The 23,279-nt window shown below is 42.1% G+C and overlaps 1 protein-coding gene across 1 annotated transcript in view; it reads right to left on the bottom strand.

Moving 5' to 3' along the window:
- Nucleotides 1-23,279, bottom strand: part of BEND6 (BEN domain containing 6) — an 886,671-nt gene that overhangs the window by 10,988 nt on the left and 852,404 nt on the right. The window lies entirely within an intron of this gene.

Raw genomic sequence — 23,279 nt, 5'->3', positions numbered from 1 at the left:
CCTGAATGACTTGCTGTGTCCTCATTGCAACATGACCTGCATTGGAACCACCATCATTGTTAACTTCACAAATACGTTGCATTCAGCCCATCTGTGTTAGTGAGCCAGATCTTGCATTCAGCCCATCTGTGTTAGTGGGCCAGATCTTGCATTTGGCCCATCTATGTTAGTGAGCCAGATCTTGCATTTAGCCCATTTGGGCTAGTGAGCCATATCTCGGGGCACAGGGAACACATCACCCCTGGAGGCACCCGTGGTATCGACTGTGCTGCAGACATTCTAAGTCCAGAAGCAGGCAGGGAAACAACTGAAAACATCTCTCTGCATTCAAGGATCAACAATGCAATTCCTCAGCAAGATTTCTTTGCGACATTTGCCACGTGGTGGGAGTGTGGCCGCCGTCCCTCGAAATTGCGTGGGAAGCATTTTGGGCCATGACAACGGTTCCTATGGAGCAGTAATGGACCGCTATATCTGTGAAAAACGCTAAATGTGTTATAATAAATAGAAGCCTGCAATATCAGTACAAAGGCCTGCGATTACGCTGCAGTTGATTCCTGATGTCACAATGGCAGCTGGCAGAGTGGGCAAGACAGCAGTGCCATTAGCATGGGGAGTGCAAAGGCGGTTCTGCAGCAAAGGATTTGTCCTGCCATGTGAGGGAGCTGATGGGCTAGCTTGCTTTTATCCCATATACTACAGACTAGCCCTATTATTATTATTATTATTATTATTATTATTATTATTATTATTATTATTATTATTAATAATAATATTACTATTAATAAGATATTTATTGCACTTGAACCTAGCCCAGGAAGCAATGGAGGAGCTCTTTACAATCAGAGGGGGGAAAGAACATAGTCAAGGAAACAGAGAAACAAGGAGCAGGGAGCAACAATTGGGAGGGGGAGGGCAATTGGCAGCAATGGATCTACCTGCATCTAGGGGTGGAAAGAGTGAGGAGCAGGGTGGGTGGAGAGTGGAGGGTGTGTGGACCCAGGTGTTAAGGAGGACCCTATGATAACAACATTACATCACTCCCCTTATTGCAGGAGGATTGTGATGTCACAATGCCTACTTATGAAACCAAAACGCAGTGTGAATGGCAACCTGTTGGGTATTTTGTGTAGATTTGGGACCTAGCGGTATTTTCTTACCGCCAAAAACAAAAATAGTTTAGTAATAACCACTCCTTGTATTTAGATTGGGTTTGGTATTATAGTGGTATAGTAGCTATGCATTATTTCAGTACACAGATACATTTGGTTGGTATACATTGCGTTGGTTGTATAGTGGTGAGCATAGCTGCCTTCCAAGCAGTTGACCCGGGTTAGTTTCCCAGCCAACGCACCATAAATATGTTGGGTATTTTGTGTAGATTTGGGACCTAGCGGTATTTTCTTACCGCCAAAAAGAAAAATAGTTTAGTAATAACCACTCCTTGTATTTAGATTGGGTTTGGTATTATAGTGGTATAGTAGCTATGCATTATTTCAGTACACAGATACATTTGGTTGGTATACATTTCGTTGTGGTATAGTGATGAGCATAATTTCTTTGTTTTATTTGTGGCCCCAACATACAAAACCCCTTTCTTTTGTTTAGACTGTTCTTGTGATCTCTAGAGGCCTCAGGCTTCTACATTATTCAATAACACCACATTTTCATATGGAGTGCCACTTATGGCTGTTATCACTGATTTATCTACACCAGTGAACTATGCTTCCATAAAGTATTCACAATAACATGTGGTATTATCACCAATTTATTTACATTAGTGAGATTATGTTTCCATGGAGTATTCACAATAACATGTGGTATTATCACTAATTTATTTACATTAGTGAGATTATATTTCCAGAGGCCTCTCTCTCTGCTGACTCATGTACGTCCAGCAGACTATTGTGTTATGTTCCACTCAGAAGACACACACATACATATACACTGAGTGGAACCACGCACACAGCTATTTATAATTGCTCATAACATTACTTTATCTACATAGGCAGTTTGGCACATATATTACCTAATAACCTCCTCTTTTATTATGTGATATGGGCTAAATGCACCAGAGAAAGACAGAAGCAAAAAAAACTTTACACAGGTTGTGATTTATACCAGTTTCATTTCAAAATCATACATTACCAGCTTTGCTAGGCAGTCTTTTCTAGAATAAACAGAAGAGAAACAATTGCAAAAATACAAGGCATTTCATTAAATTCTTTGCAACAATAAAAAAAACAGTACATCAATTGACTTGCGTTTAGATGGCAACATTAGAATGTGGCATTTAAACACGGTGACTCCCCAATAGTGACAATCGCTACACTGCCTGCCTGATAATAAATCATTTGTCCGTCACAGCAAACTCACTCCATTCGTATATTTACCAGCTATTTGGAGATCTCCCACACGCGATCTCCTGGCTGGTCACCTCCGATAAGTGGCTCAGGGTCTTCTTTTTAAAACACCCAGCGAGAACATGCAGTTCCAATCTGCAATCTTTTGTTCTCAAGCCGGTGCTAATTGACTGGACACTCCAGTCTCCGAAGGTCATCAGTGCACTGGAACAACGCTTTCCAGAAGTCCAGCCAGGCGACCCCACAGCAACTCCAGCCAAGTCTTCACTGAAGCTCTGCAAAATGTCCACTGCCTTTCTCCCTCCCCGAGATGCTCCAAGAAACCTCTGTTAGAGCCCCTAAAGTCACGTATACCCAATCAAAGTCCATAATGTCATACCCACCTTCTTCAAACAATAGCTCACTTTTACAGTAAGAAACTGTATCAACTGATTTCCTGCTATTCGAATTTTTGCTTCCTGCAAAGACCGTGGACAGAGCAAAGAGAGAAGAAAAAAAAAATCTGCACACCCATTTAAAATGACTCTCAGCCTGCCTCATTTTGTACATGGAGAACACATTATAATATTAAGAAGTTAGAATCGTGTTAGTATTTGTTAATTACATTAATTAATTAAGTATCTAATGTGTCTCCTGCAATAGAGGCATTTCAGGTGAGTAAAGAAAAAAAATGGTGTGCTTTTAAGCTAATTATTGAGAACAACTGATGTGTTTTTACAATGTGTAACCTGTCTTCATTTACATGTCCATATGTTACACTGGCAACACATGACTTGCTGTACCACATTATAGTAATACATTGATCCCATGCAGTGGTCCTGTGCTCCCAAAACACGCAAAATAATACTACAAACCCTCTGGGGCAATTCCAGCTACCGCTTAAACTCTTAACCAGAGCCCTGGCAAGCTTTTCAGACCCCTTTCTTTTAAATCCATTTTCTATGTCCATTCACAGTCATTAATAGATAAGTGAGGGAACATGCATGCTAGTATGTTTAATTAGTGAACTCGTGGGGCCTGGTTCATGACACTTTTTGCACGGTGCAAAGTGACTTTTCACTTGTGCAAACTGAATGTGCACTGCCAAACACCCTGATTCATGGAACAGTGCACAGTGTCTTTTTGCCGTGTAAAGTGACTTTGCACTGCAAAAATACACTTTGCGCTTCTCCATGAATCAGGGTGGAGCAGTGCAAAGTGACACTTTGCACTGTTCCATGAATCTGTTACAAACCCTGGGGGCATTCTTGGGAAATGGTCATTGTGGCGCCGTTGGTGTCGTATCTCAAGCATTCAGATTCTCCTACCTAAGATGGCCGCTGTATCGCAGGGTGATGGTACAGTGGTTCTGAAGGCATTCGATCCTGCTCCTCCAATCCGTGCTGAGAAAGTACTTCCGGGACCAATTACAGAACGGCATCGCATTGCTACTGATTACACCAGTCACGCTTCGTGAGTATCGCAGCTAGGAACCCCTAGACATTTTTGCTTGCATTCCAAACCCCTGATTCACGTTTTCCTTTTCCTTCTTTCCCGCTAGCAGGAACTCCCTATTTTCCCCTGTGTCCATCTACAAGGATTTTCCAATCCAAACATTTCCGGGGAGCTGCACAACGTAGTTAGACATACCACTACATCACATCCAATACAACTGACTTCAGACATGCCAACTCATCTTATTTACTCCTTTAATTTAGAATCTCATGGAACTCGCAGTTACGCGGACTGCATCTCCCAGCCACCACCTCTATTACGTCGCAGAATGTTTCCCCGAGAATATCTTCCAATATCCATTCAGGATTCCGGTACGAATATTCCCCAGTACTAGTGGTCTCTATGTTCCCTGTCTTAGCTGAGTTCGCTTAAGATTTGTATCCCCATCTAGATCCTCTCTCTCAGCTCCATCGAGGATTCAGCCTACTTTAACCTCAGCAACAACTAGCGTCAAGGGTAGTATATTATCCATTCATTTAACTTACCTGTTTACTTTATCCGGGTTAACTTTCAGTTCTCATTATAGCTAGTTTTGGAACCGGATTGAACACCCTGATGTCTCGAGGACGATTCAACGGCGACTAACTACACCCGGAAGACACAAACCTGAGACAAACTCCCTTCCACTTCCAACAATCACCATCTACAAGGGTTTTCTTCCCCTCGAGGGTTTCCCTGGTGTTTTCACATTGTGCACTTTTCAGCTGCCCAATGAAAGAGCGTCAGGGGAATCTCTCCTATCCTCAATCTATCGTTTGAAGATCAAGTAGGACTTTGTATTCTTGCACTTGTGTATTACTTGTGAGGGTGAAAGAGTGCGCTTCCTAAATCCTATGAGCGCAAGTCCCGAGTCAGGGATAACAGAATCAGGGTGTTTGTTATCAGTGCGAAGTCACTTTGCACCGTGCAGAAAATTCCATGAATCAGGAGTTTGGTGCAGAAGAGCAGGAATGTATCTTCATGTTACCACCTATTCTAAACCACAAAGCTGCCTCGCAAAATAATTTTTATAAAATTGCCCAAAATATTTCTGTGCAACACATTGCCAGCTGCATACTGCCATGATTTTCCAACTGAAAACGTGTATTTCACATTTCAGCAACTGAACTACCCCCTTGCAGCCGAGAGCGTGAGATATGAAGCACATAATGGGGTGTCGATGCATTATAAGGAAAGAAATGCCCTATGGTTTACCTTATTAAGATATTGCAAGTCATCTGCGCATTCATCTGCGCATTACAGACCTTATAACAAGCTCTGCCTTTAGCCTCTCCCCTCTATTTGCTCGCACAACTACTCAGTGGCTTGCACTGTCCTTGTATTGTACAGAAGGGGGTACTCTATCCCATTTATTATCTTTTGAAATCATTTTGCCTTAAAGGCATTTCACAAAGTGTTGGCAAACTTTTAAACAAACACACAATGCTCTTCACCGCAGTTGCAACACGTCTCCCCACATTGTGAAGACACCATCAGCACGTCAGGGCTTTAAAAAATGTTTTCCAATTGTCTGAAACTCCATTGCACAAAACACGCATGTCAGTAATCAACGATTTAGAGAGGACTGCATTGCCCAGTGTGTGCATTGAGCAGCACATGTACGTCTTTACTGGGGAGCAAGTTTGCATGAATGTGGCAAAACATTCAAATCCGAACGTGGGTGACAAAGTCCTAGATGCTGCAAATCTCTATATCTGGATACGGAATGACTGAAAAAAGTAATGTCTCCAGTGCCAAGATACGCAGTGATCCCTGAGCCCGGATAGCTCAGTCGATAGAGCATCAGACTTACGCAGGGAATATTATTTGTTCATTCTAATATTTCCTATTTATTTCCTATTTATGATGGCATCGCGACCTTGGGCAATATGACTATAAGGTACTGGAGTCCAGAGTTCTTGGATGCTTTTGACAATATTTCAAGCCTGACTGTCCTTCTGAAAAGCATGAAATAGCAATCTTTGTACAACGTTTTAATATTGGAGAGACAGATTGGTAAAAAAAAAAGCAGAGTGGCGGTGCTGAGATTCAAACTCACGATCTCCTGTTTACTAGACAGGCGCTTTAACCAACTAAGCCACAGCACCTTTTTTGTACCCTGGTCACATTGGGGATTTTGAGGGTGCTGGGTGCCTGCTTTTGACTGGGATTGCAAAGGATTCTCACCCCGGGGGTGCATGCTATGTTTAGGTCTCATGGCTTCCATTTTCTCACAACATGGTCTCAAGCTTTACCCTTGCCACATTGGGGATTTTGAGGGTGCTGGGTGCCTGCTTTTGACTGGGATGGCAAAGGATTCTCACCCATGGGGTGCATGCTATGTTTAGGCCTCATGGCTTCCATTTTTGCACAACATGGTCCCAAGCTTTACCCTTGCCACATTGGGGGTTTTGAGGGTGCTGGGTGCCTGCTTTTGACTGGGATGGCAAAGGATTCTCACCCAGTGGGTGCATGCTATGTTTAGGCTTCATGGCTTCCATTTTTGCACAGAATGGTCTCAAGAATTATATGAAAAACGATTTATGACCATGAATGTTCATCAGTTAGTACATTTAGTAGACAGCGTTCGAGCAACAGGACCTCTATTTACAGCTGTTTTGTTTTTGAAGATCTCAATGGTTTCATTTTGCAGCATTTTCATGGTACTACAGGGGTAGAAACACAGATTCTAGATGCCATACGTATGATCCAGGTGATCCCAGTTCTGAAAGAAAAATATTTGTTAAGTGGTAGTGATGATGCAGAGTTCTACCAAAGTATGATGAGCTTACATAATAGAAAAAAAGTTTGTGAACATTGAAAATGGTGTTTACAGTGTTGGGTTGACGCACCCTTACACTTTATATGAAGATGAATATGTAGCATTGGCTCAGATTGCCCACATCACTCACTCTGGCGTTGTATCATGTAACAAGATATTTATGGAGAAAAATAATCTTCTTGTTTACAGTTCAACTTACACTTGTATTCAGAGGAGAGATCAAAGTGTGATCAAATATGTGAACGAGGGTGGATTGCATGCCTATGGTAGGGTCAGTAGATTCATACAGTGTAGAGAAGCAGATGCGTTCACCAATATGGCACTCACTATTCCACTTGTGTGTCAGTCTTATGATATGAAAGACCCAGTTCATTTGGTAGTCGAAGAGAAAAACATATTAGCCATCCAGATACCAGTAATACAAAAGGTATGTTTTTTCATCAGTTGAAAATGAAACTTTTATATCTGAAATGCCAAATTACTTTAAATTGTATTGAACAGAATTGGTTTCCTACATCCACATTCATGCTGGAAGTGCATCATTTAGGCTTCTGGGAAGCCCTGAGAAAGACTTTGCTTACTTTGGTAGATAAAGGGGGCTACTTTTACAAATGTTTACACAACCGCAATGGGACCATTGCTTCTAAAGGCCAATGGGACCACTTTCCTATTGAGCACCTTGAATCCATAACCCTAAACTGGGAATTCCTAAACAGCTGTCTAAACTCCCCTGTGGAGTTTGTTTACCTGGCCATTCACCCCATTCTTCCATTAAGTGTTGCTAGTATTTTTACTGTGTGTTTCCCTTACTACAAATATGTGTTGGGGACATTTGTGACCAGATTCTCGGGGCCGGTGAATCCATCTTAAATTTCCTATGTCAAAAAGGTATACTCGCCTTTGAGTGTGGTCTGCATACTTGCCCTTCCTTCTATGTACAGGGGAAGTACCCTGTTAGATTAATTGTGCCTTTCTGTTGGGATGTTAGGATTAGTGGTCAATATCATTAATTGGCAGACCATCCATTAAGCGGATATTTTCTGGAGACCCTCTGTCGGCTCATTCATAGTGTGGGGTTCATGTGAAATAATGTACTCACCTGTAATGTAGAGATTCATTTATATCTAAATGTTTATATTATAAAGACTATATTTTTAACCAAGATCTATTGTGTGGGCAATCTTTTCTTGTGTACTTGTTGTGGTGGTTGATATGTTTCATGGCGATGCTCTTGAAGTAATCAATAGGTCATCCCAGAATCATTCCCAAATCATCAGGGACAAACATGTTTTGGCTCTTCAAGTAATCAGCTAGTCATCCCAGAATCATCTGGGGTAAACCTGTTGATGCTCTTGAAGTAATCGGCAGGTCATCCCAGAATCATCCCCACATCATCATGGCGATGCTCTTGAAGTAATCTGCAAGTCATCCTAAAATCATAGGGAACAAAGAGTTTTCTGAAATAGGGATGATGTTGGCATCATCAGCAAGTCATCCTAAGCTCATCCCCAAATCATCACCCACCATTCTGAGACATTTGCTGATGACTTTAACAGCGTAATGACTTCTGATGATGTGGGAATGACTTCTAATGTAGTTCGATGATCATCGGATGAATCCAGGATGGTCTCTTAAGTCGTCCATTTAGACCTGGCCTCTCTACACTGTCAATGCTCAACAATGAAGAGCAGTTAAGTTCTCCCTGCAACCCCACCAATCAGAATGTAACGCGCACAACTACTAATGATGGGTCATTAGTGACTTAATGGTTTCATGCCTACATTCTGATGGGAGAGGAGGTGCAGTGGGATGTGGTAGTTGGTGTGCACACAAGTTCTCTGCAGGAGTGCTTATGACATTACACATTGCCCTTTTATAGGCACCCCCCTACCTTTGCTTGTGGCCCCCTCTGTGCCCCTCCTAAATTTGATTCCTGGCGATACCACTGCTGTGGTGCAGTGGATCGGTCCCTGTACGCCCTCCGCCCCCATTCACTGTCTGGATGAACACAGGAGTTAGTGGTCGAACTACAGCACAGAGCATGCGGCCCTTATATTCATTTAATCATGTGGTGTGTGCAACACGTGACACTGCACAAGGAATGGCGAGAGCAATTCATACATAACATCCCATCCCAACTACATTAAAAATAAAATAACCATACGCAAATGAGATGTAGCAACCAACACACAGCATTGTGCCATTTTTCCTTGGTCACATGTGTGATTGGGCAGGCAGACAAAACATATACACTTTTAAAACACACACCACTTCTTGGTGTGTTGGGTTTATTTCCTTCAAATAGTGTATTGACTAGTAGTAAACTGTTCTGGACATATATAGCCCTTCTTCTTGCTAAGAGACATATTCTGAAATTTTGGGAGCGTGATACTTCCCCCTGTGTTGATGGTTGGTTGCAGAGTTTGTCTCTTCTTTCTAGGAGAGAGAAAGTGCCCTTTAACTCCAAAGATCAACATCATAAATATGAGATGATTTGGCCAGCATTTAATGATCTGTATGCTTAATTATTGTCTCACATTCTCAGGGTTTTGATTTTTATTCTCTTATTTAGTCATTTTCTTTTTATTCTCTCTTTATTGCATTTTCTTACTTTTATTCACCTCATCTCCCACCTTCTCCCTGTCATTTTCTTTGAGGATTGAATTGTTATGATGTGTTTAAATACGTGTTATTTGTATTTTGTCATATTGTTTATGTCAGTGTTAAAAGAATAAATACAATTTGGAAAGAAAATCACACACACCCGGGCACCTGAACAAACACAAATCTTTATTAGTCCGCAAGAGGTGATATACTGCTGACGTCCAATTTTACGGAGTTCAAATTAAGCCTATAGGCAGTTCACAGGTTCACATTTGTTTGGGGCTAGCACTTACTGTGTCCACTTTAGATGTGCCACCCATACGCAGGAACACAGTTTCAAAGAGTCACACCATGGGCTTCTGGACTATGCACTGTTAGTTCAGGAGAAGGTGGTGGTTTTTAAATTCCTGGGAAAATGTTCCTTGGTTGATGGCCAGAGAACAAAAACTTTGATGGGTTAGTGGGGGATGGTAGCAGGCTGATGGTAGATTTGTCACGGCCATGTTCATTCCCTCCCAGGCAGAAACTCTTTATTTTATACCAGCGGCATGAGCCGCTTTCATTCTTTCCCCAGGCAGAAGCCGTTTATGGCATACTGCTCCCCATTGTGCTCATAAGAATGGCAGCTGAAAGCTGCTGCACCACCCAGTTCTTCACCCCTAGCAGTAGGAGCCTTATTTGTCCCATTCAGCCGCGGTGGCTCCAAGATCACATTCCCCCAGGCAGGAGTGCGCTGTCACTCTGCGGCATTGCCTCGACCTGCGGCAGCGCTCCGGCGCCATAGGCACACTCGGGAACGAGGGCAGCGGCCAGCACATGCTGCCATGATGCGGCTGAATCAGTGGCATTTTCCATATGTTTCACTGTGTTGCTTTCTCCTTTTTCATAATCTATAACACTAGAATGGATACCATCAGTTCATATCATGGTATAATTGGTTCTCCTGTATCACACACTTACAACCACAGAGCCGGCCTAATTAGGATTTTGAGAATTTTGTGTTTGATTCATTCATGTTCATATTTTATGGAAAAAACGTTTCTTACAATGATTTCTCTTTTTTGAAAACCTTTTATGGCTATGACCTACGATCTTTTGAACCTGCCTCTCCACCAACTGGTATGTGGTATGTGCTCTATTTTTTTGTAATTGAACACTAATATTTATGTAATTTATTATTTATTTATTTATTTCATTTTTTCATTTTACTTCGTCTTTGAATTTGACAACGACTTATCTACCTCTTTACTGGTCATGTCCCTTTGTGTTTTGTCATAATGTTATAATATATTTGTTATGTTGGACTAACACAGCCTTGAGAATGACCCGTAGGTCGAAACACGTGTGGGCTGTCCAGACTTTGAATAAAATCTACTCTTCTTTAATACATGGGATTTGAAGCGATCTTTCAATCAAGACATACATATAAATAATAATTCATTGATTTTGTTCACAACGTATTGTGTTAACAAGAGCGCATGGTCCCCACCCACAACCCCAAATCTTGTTTGTTCCAATTATACCAGCTCTTAGTGGATGAGCTGGGGGGGGGTGAGGTGATATTGCTGCCAGTTACATTGAATCTTTTCTTTAGCACGCACAGATTCAAGAAGTGGTCAATAGCGCACAGCTTAACTTTATCGAATCCATGTTTTCTAATCCCTACTTTCATAATCGATTTTTTTTGCTGTGTTTCGCTGAAATACACTGTTACTGAAATGGCTGATTACATGAGCAATCGCGATGAGGATAGGGCTGCCCTATTCTCACCAAGGGGTAGCACATCAAATGCCTTTAAAAGTAGTTTTACTACAGTAGAAACTCTTAAACAAAAATGTATTCGACTTGAGAGACTTTCCAAAAAAGAAATTAATAAATACTGGGAGCAAGCTTCTTTAACCAATTATTTGGAGAATGATATCATCCCTAGGGGTCTGCGTGTTCTAACATTTCCTAATTTTGAAAATGATGAAGATGCCGATCTGGCTGAACAATGGGTGAATAATCTGAACCAAAGCTCTAAACCATGCTTGAACTACTAATTTTACATGCAACACAGGAACACAAGCGAGTGATAGAACAAATTGAAGCTTTGAAAGAGGAAATTAGTATAATGACCAATGCTGAGGAAACCAAGCAAAAAAACTTAAAATGCATCAAATCCTAATTGAGTATCAGGATCAAATTAAGCTTCGCAAATTCAGAAAATATTTCCGTGATGACAAAGATTATCGAATGGAAAGGGTGTATAAGTTTCAGCCAAAATATGACAATATTTCTCATTGCAATAAGCCTAGCTCCTCAAACACTACACCGGCAAGCTCTGATCCTGACTCTGAAGGAGATACCGCAGAGCCCGATGTAAGTTACATGAGCAACAAAGAACTAACTCAGAAAGAACAGGTGAATAAAGATGGGAAGGGTTTTTTAGATCAAATACGCAGGTTCAAGAAAGGGAACCAGAGATTTTTCAACACAAAACAAGTCAGGTTCCATAACAACCCAACTGTATTTATTCCAATTCCAAATACCACACCAGGGGCAGGAGGGGGGGAGCGGAAGCTCAGACGAGGACAGTACTCGTCCGGGGATTTTGACACGATCCAGCAGCAAAAAACGCACGGGGAAATGAATACTGTAGATCTTGTAATTAACTTATCTAACAGAAACTTGTCTAATCATGAGATTTTGGTACTGAATAAAGGTCTTTCTTTTGCTCCAACCATGTCTTCCGATTTTGAGGATTTCCAGATTGATATGTTTAAATTTCTCAGGAAACTTAAACTCAAAAAATTATTTTCAACTCAGGTTAAATCATTCGTACCCAAGCCCCAACTTGAACCTCTCAGTTCTCTGTCTATTGCAGATGTGATGCACATTGACACATTAGTGTCTCTCAATCAGGAGGAAACGTCTTCTATTGATACTATTCAGAAAGAGTTAGGGATTAATGTCAGACATCCTAATATCCAAGAACTGAAACCCAAATCTAAATTTTCTCCTCAACTCATGATGGATAATGTGTTGGAAACATTTCATAAAGCCCTAATCACTGATATTCATGATTATTTGGATAATAACCGCCAGAATAAGTCTTGCAAGAGATCTAATCTTACTAGATTAGAGTACAAGGCATTGGATGATATTGCAAATGATAAGAGCATAACTATCAAAGAAGCCGATAAAGGCGGCAATATTATCATTCTAAACACACATGACTATACTGCCATGGGAAGAGAACATCTGGCTACACCTAATTGTTATTGCAAGCTCAAATTGATTCCCACTAAGAGAATTGTAATGGATTTGGGTATTCTGATACAGGAATGGTATGCCAAAGGCTTTATAACTGATGATGATAAAAAATGTCTGTGTATTTCCGAAGCTACCATGCCGACATTGTACTTTCTGCCGAAAGTGCATAAGGCTTTTGAGAAACTTCCACAAATTAGACCCATAATGAGTGGCATTAATTGGGCGACGGAGGGTTTATCCAAATACCTAGATGAAGCACTCAAACCATTTGTACTCACTACTTTGTCTTACATCAGAGATAGCACTCATATTCTCCAGTCTCTGAACAATGTCATTTGGGAAATCTGACTACTTATTAGCCACTATTGATGTGGTTTCACTGTATACGAGTATCGGTCATGAGTTAGCAGTGAAAACTATTGACTATACTTTTCGGAACTCATCCTCTTCATACTTACAACATGTTGAGCTTTTGAAGAGTTTTTTGAGATTCGCTTTATGTAATAATGTTTTCATATTTGCCAATGAATACTATGCACAGCAAAAGGGGGTTGCTATGGGTGCTAAATTCGCTCCATCGCTTGCCAATCTTTTCATGTCACAATATGAAGAGCAACATGTTCTAAAGAATGCTGTATTTGGTCCAAATTTAATCTTGTGGCGACGCTTTATAGATGATGTTTTAATCATCTGGAAGGGAACATCTGAATCTTTCCAGTTCTTCCTTGATTACCTCAATAATAACTCATTTGGTATCAAATTCACAGGGAACTGTAGTCCTCTAGAAATTGACTTTTTGGACTTACATATTTTCATTGAGAACGATGTAATTCATACTAAAACTTTTCGTAAACCCACTGAGGTTAATTCAGTGCTGCTGGCTCAGAGCAGCCATCAAAGGGCTACACTAGATAATATACCGAGTGGGGAATTTCATAGAGCAAGAAGGAATTGTAGCAAGACCTCTGACTATGTTAAGGAATGTGACATTTTAACTCAGAGATTTGTGAATAGGGGGTACAAAATACGAACTATCAACAAAGCGGTATCCAGATTTGCAAATACTAATCAAGTTGATCTTTTAGTGGAACGAGAATCTCTAAAAGTAACACCGTCTTACATCTCTATTATAACCAGGTATTCAAAGGACTCTGCAACATTGTACAAATTGGTTGAAAAACATTGGCACATCCTTCGATTGGATAAGGATTTATTGCCTTTTCTATCGGAGAAACCTAAATTCACGTTTACCAGGGGCGTTACAATCAAACAAAAGCTGAGCCCATCCTTTTTGGACACTGCTGCTGCGGGGCCTGTAGGGGGATGGCTTAAAGCAGTTAATGGTTTTTTCAAGTATGGGAACTGCAATCAATGCTCATATGCTTATGACAACTGTCAATCATTTACTGACATGTATGGAACAATGGTTAAAATCAACAGCTTTATTAATTGTAAGTCGTGCTATATTGTTTATGCAATTGTTTGCGTGTGTGGTAAATTGTACATAGGTAGCACCATTCGTCAACTGAGATATAGGATCAGGGAACACCTAGCCAGTCTCCGAGCTCCGGAGGCTAAATCACCTTTAGCCCTGCATTGGCAACAGGAACATCAAATGAGTGATAAAGCTAATCTCAGGTTTGTGGGATTAATGCAAGCAAACAGGAGCAAAAGAGGGGGTAATATTCAACTCCGACTCAGACAGATTGAGTCTAAACTTATTTGTTTTCTGAGATGTACTGAAAGGGGCCTCAACACTGATCATGAGATGCATGTGTTTCTCTAACTCATCCAGATCTTCATACTGTTTATTATCTAATCCTATTTCCAAAGTAATGTTATCAGTCATCAATTTGCAGTGGGGGGTAAATTGCAACTGTTTTCTGTAAATGGGACCTTGTGTGATATTTCTTCCAAAATGTATTATTTGAGATTAGTGATTTCCAGTATCATGATTACAGATATATGGTGATGAGTATTAGGGGACAACTGTATATTTCAGGTAGGCAAAATACCTTGCATAAATCCCATTTTCACCATGAGCATAATGATTAATGGGGTATTTCTTCCCATGCACACGACTGGGAGAAACACAAATCACATGATCATTACCTGTGGCCTTAGATAGAGGCTTTGGCCTCACTCTTTGGCTGTGAAATTAGCTACCAATATATGTTTACATGGTTCATATTCTAGCTGTGGGACACTGGGATTTGCCACCCGTTCTGTGCTCTTGGTGGACAATAGATGGGTCAATGGACACACCAAGTCTCTCATTGTTTACATTTTTTTCCACATTTTTTGCCGTACCTTTTTTATTGAACATTTCTGGGGAAGATAACATTCTTCCTTTTTATATATTTTTTAGTGTGCCAGACATGAGCAATGGCAAGAACGTTTCAGTAATAATGTTGTGTGTACAAGGCGCTAAAATATATATTTTCTTACGCTACATCTTTGTTTATTTTCATGACGTCAGACGCGGATTGCGTGTGACGTCATGACGTTACGCACGTCACTAACGTGACGTAGTGGCCGTTTATTTTTACTTTAACAATGGCGGACTGAGCCTCTATCTAAATTGTTGTGGGTATTTGGCCCATTGATTACTGGTTTCTATCCGGACTGATAGGTAAGTGAAATATCCTTTGTGTTCTTCATTCCTGGATGAATACACCACGACATTCTCTGATGATCGTATGGTGGCAGGAATGTTTGGACATGACTAATTCTAATTAGGTGCGTCTATCTTGTTTCAAGTTGATTTTCAGAAACCATTATTGGTTTGTCTCCCATTTTGTGACTAGGTTCTATATATACAATTTTGACACTGATGTACTGATGTCCGGAGCCCATTGAAGGAATTGTTATTTTGCAAGGCAATGGATGCCATGTTTTCTATTGATTGATGGTTCGGCAACATATTTGCAGGTATGCAGCGTCATCGCTATAATCTTTTGGATCCTTTACATGGTCTGTGGCTCTTTATATTTTCTCTGAGTAAGCACATGATATGATGTGTTCTCATTATTTATTTCTAGTACTTGAACTGGAATGATACATGCAGTAAGCAAGCTGTTTTCACTCACATAATTGGTAACTTAAGTAGGGGCTATAGTCAGCGCAGGTCTTTTACCATGCACCAACTTGACCCACGCTATCTGGTCCATTAAGCCTAGCACCTCGGGTGGCATTTTCCATATGTTTCACTGTGTTGCTTTCCCCTTTTTCATAATCTATAACACTAGAATGGATACTACCAGTTCATATCATGGTATAATTGGTTCTCCTGTATCACACACTTACAACCACAGAGCCAGCCTAATTGGGATTTTGAGAATTTTGTGTTTGATTCATTCATGTTCATATTTTATGGAAAACCCGTTTCTTACAATGATTTCTCTTTTTTGAAAACCTTTTATGGCTATGACCTACGATCTTTTGAACCTGCCTCTCCACCAACTGGTATGTGGTATTTGCTCTATTTTTTTGTTATTGAACACTAATATTTATGTAATTTTATTATTTCTTTATTTTTTCATTTTTTCATTTTACTTCGTCTTTGAATTTGACACTGACTTATCTACCTCTTTACTGGTCATGTCCTTTTGTGTTTTGTCATAATGTTATAATATATTTGTAATTTTGGACTAACACAGCCTTGAGAACGACCCGTAGGTCGAAACATGTGTCGGCTGTCCAGACTTTGAATAAAATCTACTCTTCTTTAATACATGGGATTTGAAGAGATCTTTTAATCAAGACATACATATATATAATGATTATTTGATTTTGTTCACAACGTATTGTGTTAACAAGAGCGCATGGTCCCCACCCACAACCCCAAATCTTGTTTATATATTGCATTGATTGTGATTGTGTTGGTTTGCTTAGTAATGCTGTGATTCTTTTTTTATGGTCTGAGTTACAAAGGTCTTGTAATAAATGTGTTTATATTTTGATATAACACCTGTCTGGGAGTAATTTGTAAGTGTCCTTGTTCTGTGTGCTCATTGAGGTCTTTCAGTCACCCTCACCCCTCCTGAGACTTAGTCTTGACCGCCTGCCAAAGCTACCTTGATTTGTCTGGCTTGTCCAGAGTTTACCCTGTTCCAAGAAACTAGGCTGGCCTTCTGAAATTCTGCCCACCAGGTCAGAGTTTAGAAATCCATCTTAACAAATTGGTGTACAGCGGTGGGATAGGACTGAAGGTATCCAGTGTTGCACACTAGTGAAGGCATTTCAAGTTATTTCTACCCAGGACACATAGTGAATTGTTGTAGAAAACCTGTAAAAGGCCATAGACCTCTCTAACAATATGGAAACAAGTACATTGTTAACCTTAAATGCTTCTAAACATGAAACATTAAGAAAGATGTGTGCTGAGAGGGGGTTTACCTTCTCAAGGCACAAAAATGGAAATGAGTCAAAGAATCATAGAATGGCAAGAGTCACAACTCAGTGCCATAGCTCCTGAGAAAGTGCAGAAGGTGGTGGGGCTGCTCTCACTGGCAGAACTGACAAGTCTGTCGCTGCACTTATCAATGGGACCCATGAGGATTTAGATGAAGTGATGTCCAATATTTCCTCTGCCAGTGCTGATGCTGAGACCATGCTTGAATTCAAGAAGCAAGAACTGCTGTTTAGGCAGAAGGTGCTTGAATTTAACATGGCCAAGCTGGAGATATAGCAGGCAGAAAAACAGAAGGACAGGGATCACCAGTTGGAACTGGCCAAGCTTCAAGTTTCCAATGGATCCAAGGGTCCTGGACATGTGTCTGGGTCCTCCTCTCAGCCTCGGTTTCCTAAAGATCTGCTCAGTGTGTATGATGAAAAGAATGACATTATGGACTGGCTGAATACTTTTGAGTATGCATGTGAAGTTCAACAGGTTGACAATGCTGATAAAATTGCCTGGTTACTTAGCAGACTGCCCCATTCTGGCTGCAGTGCCATTATGGAAATGTCAAAAGCTGAGAGAGCAGATTTTGTAATGTTGAAGCAAACTCTCATCTTAAAGTTTGGAAAGACTCCTGCCCAATACTTAAAGATATTCAGAGAGTACAAAAAGAAAGAAGGTGGTACTTGGGTGTCTTATGTAACTGAATGCTTAAAAAACGTGACTGTCTAAGTTGAAGGTTATAAGGTCTCCACCTTTGAAGGTATGATATGTCTTGTCATGCTTGAACATATTTTTGCTTCTTGTTCCCCTGAGCTTAAGCAGCATTTGGCAGATTCAAAAGAGATAGATCCTAAGAAGCTAGCAATTGCAGCAGATTTGTGGGTGTCACACAGAGGGTCCCATAAGGACAAGACTCATCCTGGTAAGCAGGAAGAGGGGAAAAAGTCCAAAGATAAGGAGGGTGGGGAATCTGATAAAACATCTTCCCTGAAGGGACACAAAAAGAAAAATAAGGGTAAGTCACAAGAGAACGCACATGGTAGTGTAGGTCAGCCTCCCAGACAGAACTCTTGTTATAATAAGCCTCCCTATGTAAACAGACCTAGTGGATCTTGTTTTGCTTGTGGAGCAACTGACCATGTGAATGGAGATCCCAGATGTAAGGTCAAAACCTTGGGGGTCCACTCTGCTAATCTGGCCTTCGTCTCCTATGAGGAAGAAGAGATTACAGGAGCATCCTTCTCCTCCGATTCCTTCCCCAGTGGGATAGATTCTGAGGTAGTTTTAGTTTCACTGGGTTCCTGGGAGCCTAAAGTCTCAGAGGCCTATGCTAGAATTCCAGATAATACCAAGCACTACTTTAAGGAGAGTGTGGTGATCAATAGAGTAGATACTCCAGCTCTTAGGGATAGTGGGTGTAGTCGAACTGTAGTGGATTCTACTTTGGTAGACCCAGAGGAAGTTGCCAGAGCTACTCTGTACCCACTAAGTTGGCTCATGGCCCACCTTTTATGTTCCCAGTAATACCTGTAACTCTTACTTTGAATGGTACAGCAGTTAGGATTCCAGTGAGCATTCAAGAGAAAGTCCCAGGAAAGGTCTTGCTGGGAAATGATCTCAGAGCTTTAGGGCTTGTGGGAGATACAGCTGAAAGACCCTGCACAAGGTCTCAAACAAGGGCAGCACTGGCCAAGACCACTGCAATGCCCCAGCCAAAGGGGAAACCCAAGGCTAAAGGAGTCAGGAAATCCAAAAGAGGGAAAGAGAATATTCCCCCTAACTCACCTACCACTGAGGTGGAGGTAGTTGGTCAAACACCAGAACCTGATGAGGTAGAGGTGTTGCCTGAAGTATTTGATCCAAATGACCATCCTGAACTAAAAGACTTGTTAGTAGAAGGTGGTCCTGACAGAGAAGAATTCAGTAAAGGCCAACGTGAGTGCCCATCTCTGGAAGACCTAAGGAGACAGGCCTGCTCCCAGCTTGAGGGTGAACCTCCTGGGAAGCATAGGATTTATTGGAAAGGTGGGCTCCTGTACAGTGAGCCTACAGAGTCTACAGAAGGAGACCATGTGAGGTTGATGGTTCCCCTTGCTGTAAGACCCATCCTCCTGCAGCTGGCGCATGAAGCGCCCCTTGCTGGTCACCTTGGAATCAAGAGAACCAAGCAAAGGTTATCCATGCACTTCTACTGGCCCAAGATGTGGGTGCAAGTAGAAAGTAACTGCAGGAGTTTTGCCACCTGCCAGTTATCTGGTAAGAGTGGCACAACAATCCAAGATCCATTGGTACCACTCCCTGTGGTGGGTGTACCATTTGAGAGGGTAGGGATCGACATGGTTGGTCCCCTTGACCCCCAAACATCCTCAGGCAATAGGTTTATCCTGGTGCTGGTCGAACATGCCACCAGGTATCCTGAGGCCATCCCATTGAAGACTGTGACTGCCAAGTCAGTTGCAAAAGCTTTACTTGGCATATTTACTAGGGTTGGCTTCCCTAAAGAAGTTGTGTCTGATTGGGGCAGCAACTTTATGTCGAAGTATATGCAGTCCATGTGGAAGGAATGTGGTGTCACCTATAAGTTTTCATCCGCTTACCACCCACAGACAAATGGTCTTGTGGAAAGGTTTAACAGAACCTTGAAAAGCATGATTGGGGCTCTGGAAGAACCCCAAAGAAGAAAATGGGATCTTCTGTTACCCTGCTTACGGTTTGCCTACAGAGAGGTACCACAAGAGGGTGTTGGCTTCAGCCCTTTGAACTTTTGTTTGGTCACCCTGTACGGGGATCCTTGGCCAATCCCCCCCATTACTACCAATGTAGTAGACTATGTGCTAGGCCCAGAAAAAGGATGGTACTCCTGATGGGTCTGGCTAGTGAGAAGTTGAAGGCAGGACAAGCACTGGTGAAACATTGGTATGACCACAAGGCTTCCCTCATCAATTTCACACCTGGCCAGAAAGTCCTGATCATGAATCCGGTAAGGCCTAGAGCTTTGCAGGACAAATGGTCAGGCCTACTTGGTGGACCTTTGAAGGTCTGGACAGGCTCCAAAAGTGTTCCATGTGAATAGACTGAAGGCTTTCATCCCAAGAGTTGAAATCACTGCACTATTACTGGCTTCAGATGTTGAGGAAGAGGAGTCAGAACCTCTCCCTGACCTGTTCCAAAGTGGTCCTTCAGCCAGCTACATTGAGGGTGTCCACGAGGCCCCTCACCTGACTTCTGATCAGCAAGCAGAGGTGAAAGGTTTGCTTAGGCAGTTTTCCCCCTTGTTCTCACAGTCTGCTGGTTTGACACCTTGGTGCAAACATGACATTGACATAGGAGACAGTGTACCTACCAAAAATAGGGGATACAGAATGTCAGACAAAGTAAGGTCTTACATTAAGACAGAGGTCAACAAAATGTTGGATCTTGGGGTGAATGAACCCTCTAGTAATCCTTGGTCCAGCCCAGTGGTATTGGCTCCAAAAGCAGGTACTTCTGAGTTTAGGTTCTGTGTGGATTACAGGGCTCTGAATGCTGTCACCAAGACAGAGGCACACCCCTTGCCTAGAACAGATGAGCTGGTGGATAATTTGGGTGCCTCCAAATACCTCAGCACATTTGACCTCACTGCAGGCTATTGGCAAATAGCTCTTGCAGAACATGCCAAGGAGAAGACAGCTTTTTCAACACCAGAGGGTCTTTACCCGTTCCGGGTAATGCCTTTTGGGTTGAAGAATGCACCTGCCACTTTCCAGAGGCTCGTGAATCATGTGTTGAATGGGTTGGATGAATTCTGTCTTGCATATCTGGATGATATATCAGTTTTCAGTGCCACCTGGGAAGACCATGTGAAACACCTCAGGATTGTGTTACAGGCTCTTCAGAAGGCCCACTTGAGCATAAAGGTCAGTAAGTGCCAGACTGGACAAGGATCAGTGGTCTACCTTGGACATGAAGCAGGTGGAGGGAGGATACAGCCTCTACCCAGTAAAGTACAAGCAGTACAAGACTGGCCTACCCCCACTACTCAGACCCAAGTCAGAGCCTTTTTAGGACTCACTGGGTACTACAGAAATTTCATGGCAGACTATGGCACCATGGCTGCCCCTCTGGCTGCTCTCACCACTCCAAAAAAACCCAAGAAGGTAACTTGGTCTGAAGAGCGTGAGAAGGCCTTCAATGGCTTAAAAGACTCCTTGTGCCAGGCCCCTGTTCTCAGGGCCCCTGATTACCAAATACCTTTTATTGTGCAGACAGATGCCTCTGACACTGGGATAGGAGCTGCACTATCACAAGTAGATGAGAAGGGTAAGGAACACCCTATTGGCTTTATTAGTCGCCAGTTTAAGGACAGAGAGCTCAGATGGTCCACAGTGGAGAAATAATGTTTCTCTGTTGTGTGGCCCCTAAGGAAGCTGAGGCCCTACCTCTATGGGACCCACTTCACTGTGCAAATTGACCATAAGCCCTTAAAGTGGCTAATGAACATGAAGGGAGAGAATCCAAAGTTGCTTAGGTGGTCCATAAGTCTGCAAGGCTTTGACTTCACTATTGAGCATAGGCCAGGTGTCCAACACAGCAATGCTGATGGGTTGTACAGAATGTTTAACCGACCTGAACAAGAAACTCATCCATGGGTGGATTAGTTCCCCCTGTCCTTAGTCTGGGAGGGGCGAGTGTTGGGAAAGATTTCATAATTGTATGTAATTTTCCCTCCATGTGTACACCCCAAACTTTTTGCTGCTGTTTAGACACCATAGACTAACTTTGTCAGAGAAGCACAGCCTTCAGCTGCACTCCTCTGGGCTTTCGCTCACTTTTAATGGGGAAACTGACATGCCCTTAAAATAGTCAGTACTGGGAGACTTTGTTTGCCTTAGTCCTTTTCCCATGTTGCAACTTTTGTGCAACATGTAACAAGTACACAATGTACCTTCCAGTACAGTGTACTTGGGTCTGTAGTCATTTCCAAAGGCCCTAGAAACTCCCGATGGACTTTTTGTGAGATATGCAGATGTGTCACGGACAGGACTGGTGGGAGCTATCGTTTTGCATTATTTTTAACCCTTTCCTGCCATGTTAACTGCGTTAACCGTGTTTGGCACGAATAGGTGGCCTGGCTCCAAAATGGCCATGCCACGAGATTCTTTGTCCTGTCCTTTGGCCATCTTGCCCCTTCACCTTCCCCAGGTCGAGTCGACCCGGGTCCGTCTTTATTTGGTCATGCACTATCCCGCGAAACACCATGATTTTGCAGGCTTCTGCATGCCTTGTGTGTGCGCCTCCAGGATGTGGGCTGGACTGGCTGAGTCCAATACACATCCTGGGTGCCAGAGAGTCTCGACAACAATCAGATACACTAAACACCAAATTCAGAAAGAGAGGCTATGGTCCTGCCCTCCTCTCAGACATAGCATCTAAAGTAGACTCAATGGAGAGAGAAACACTCCTTACCCCCAAACCAACCAGACAAGGAGAGAAGCAAGTCTATGTGACAACTCACTCCGTACAAAGCCACAAGATCAAAAGGATTATCAAAAATAATTGGCCCATGCTGCAGATGGACCCCACCTTACAAGCTCTATTCATGGAGCCACCAATGTTTGCATACCGCAATAGAAAATCACTACGTAGTAGTCTGATCAATGCAGAGTTACGCAAACCTGAACCCAAAGGAGTGACATTTAAAGGCACGCAACCTTGTTGCAACTGCCAACATTGCGGTAATATCATTACTGGTAATTCCATCACCCATCCTCACTCTGGTCAATCAATCATGCTAAGACACTCCTCTACATGCGATTCCAAAAATGTCATTTATGCATTAAAATGTCCTTGTGGTTTCTACTATGTTGGTATGACCACAAGGAAAGCAAAAATCCGTTGGACAGAGCATAAATCCAACATGAGGACGAGAAACTCTAAATCGCCAGTGGCCATGCACTTTCTCGAAGCTCGCCACACAATAGCACAAATGAAATGCGTTATTCTTGAAAAGGTGACACTGGGAAGTAGGGGTGGGGACCTGAATAGGAAACTACTGCAACGTGAGGTGCTCTGGATAGACCTCCTGGACTGCATCTACCCCAGAGGAATGAATAGGGAATCCGATTCATGTGTTTTGTCTAAATCCCTTCTCAACTGTATATATGGATGAATGTGGCTTCCTATGTACTCATTATTCTCTGTGGACTTTGTTGCACTGACATATAGTGTGCTGAGTACACTACCCTCTACGCATGCCTGAGCTATGGAATGTGGCTTACCGTTACTTACATGGCACGTGGTTCTTTTGAGTTAAATTATAAGTAGCAATACTACATGGTATGACTAATATTGGATGAAATTGCAGACACCTTAAACTATGTTAAGCGGCCATACTTTCGTGATAACAGCATATATGTGGAGT

The sequence above is a fragment of the Ambystoma mexicanum genome, chromosome 4p, assembly GCF_040938575.1.
Source record: "Ambystoma mexicanum isolate Mex_15411 chromosome 4p, UKY_AmexF1_1, whole genome shotgun sequence".
In the NCBI taxonomy this organism is placed as follows: Eukaryota; Metazoa; Chordata; class Amphibia; order Caudata; family Ambystomatidae; genus Ambystoma; species Ambystoma mexicanum.
The sequence above is the reverse complement of the archived record's forward strand: the minus strand, read 5'-3'. Positions and strand labels throughout refer to the sequence as shown.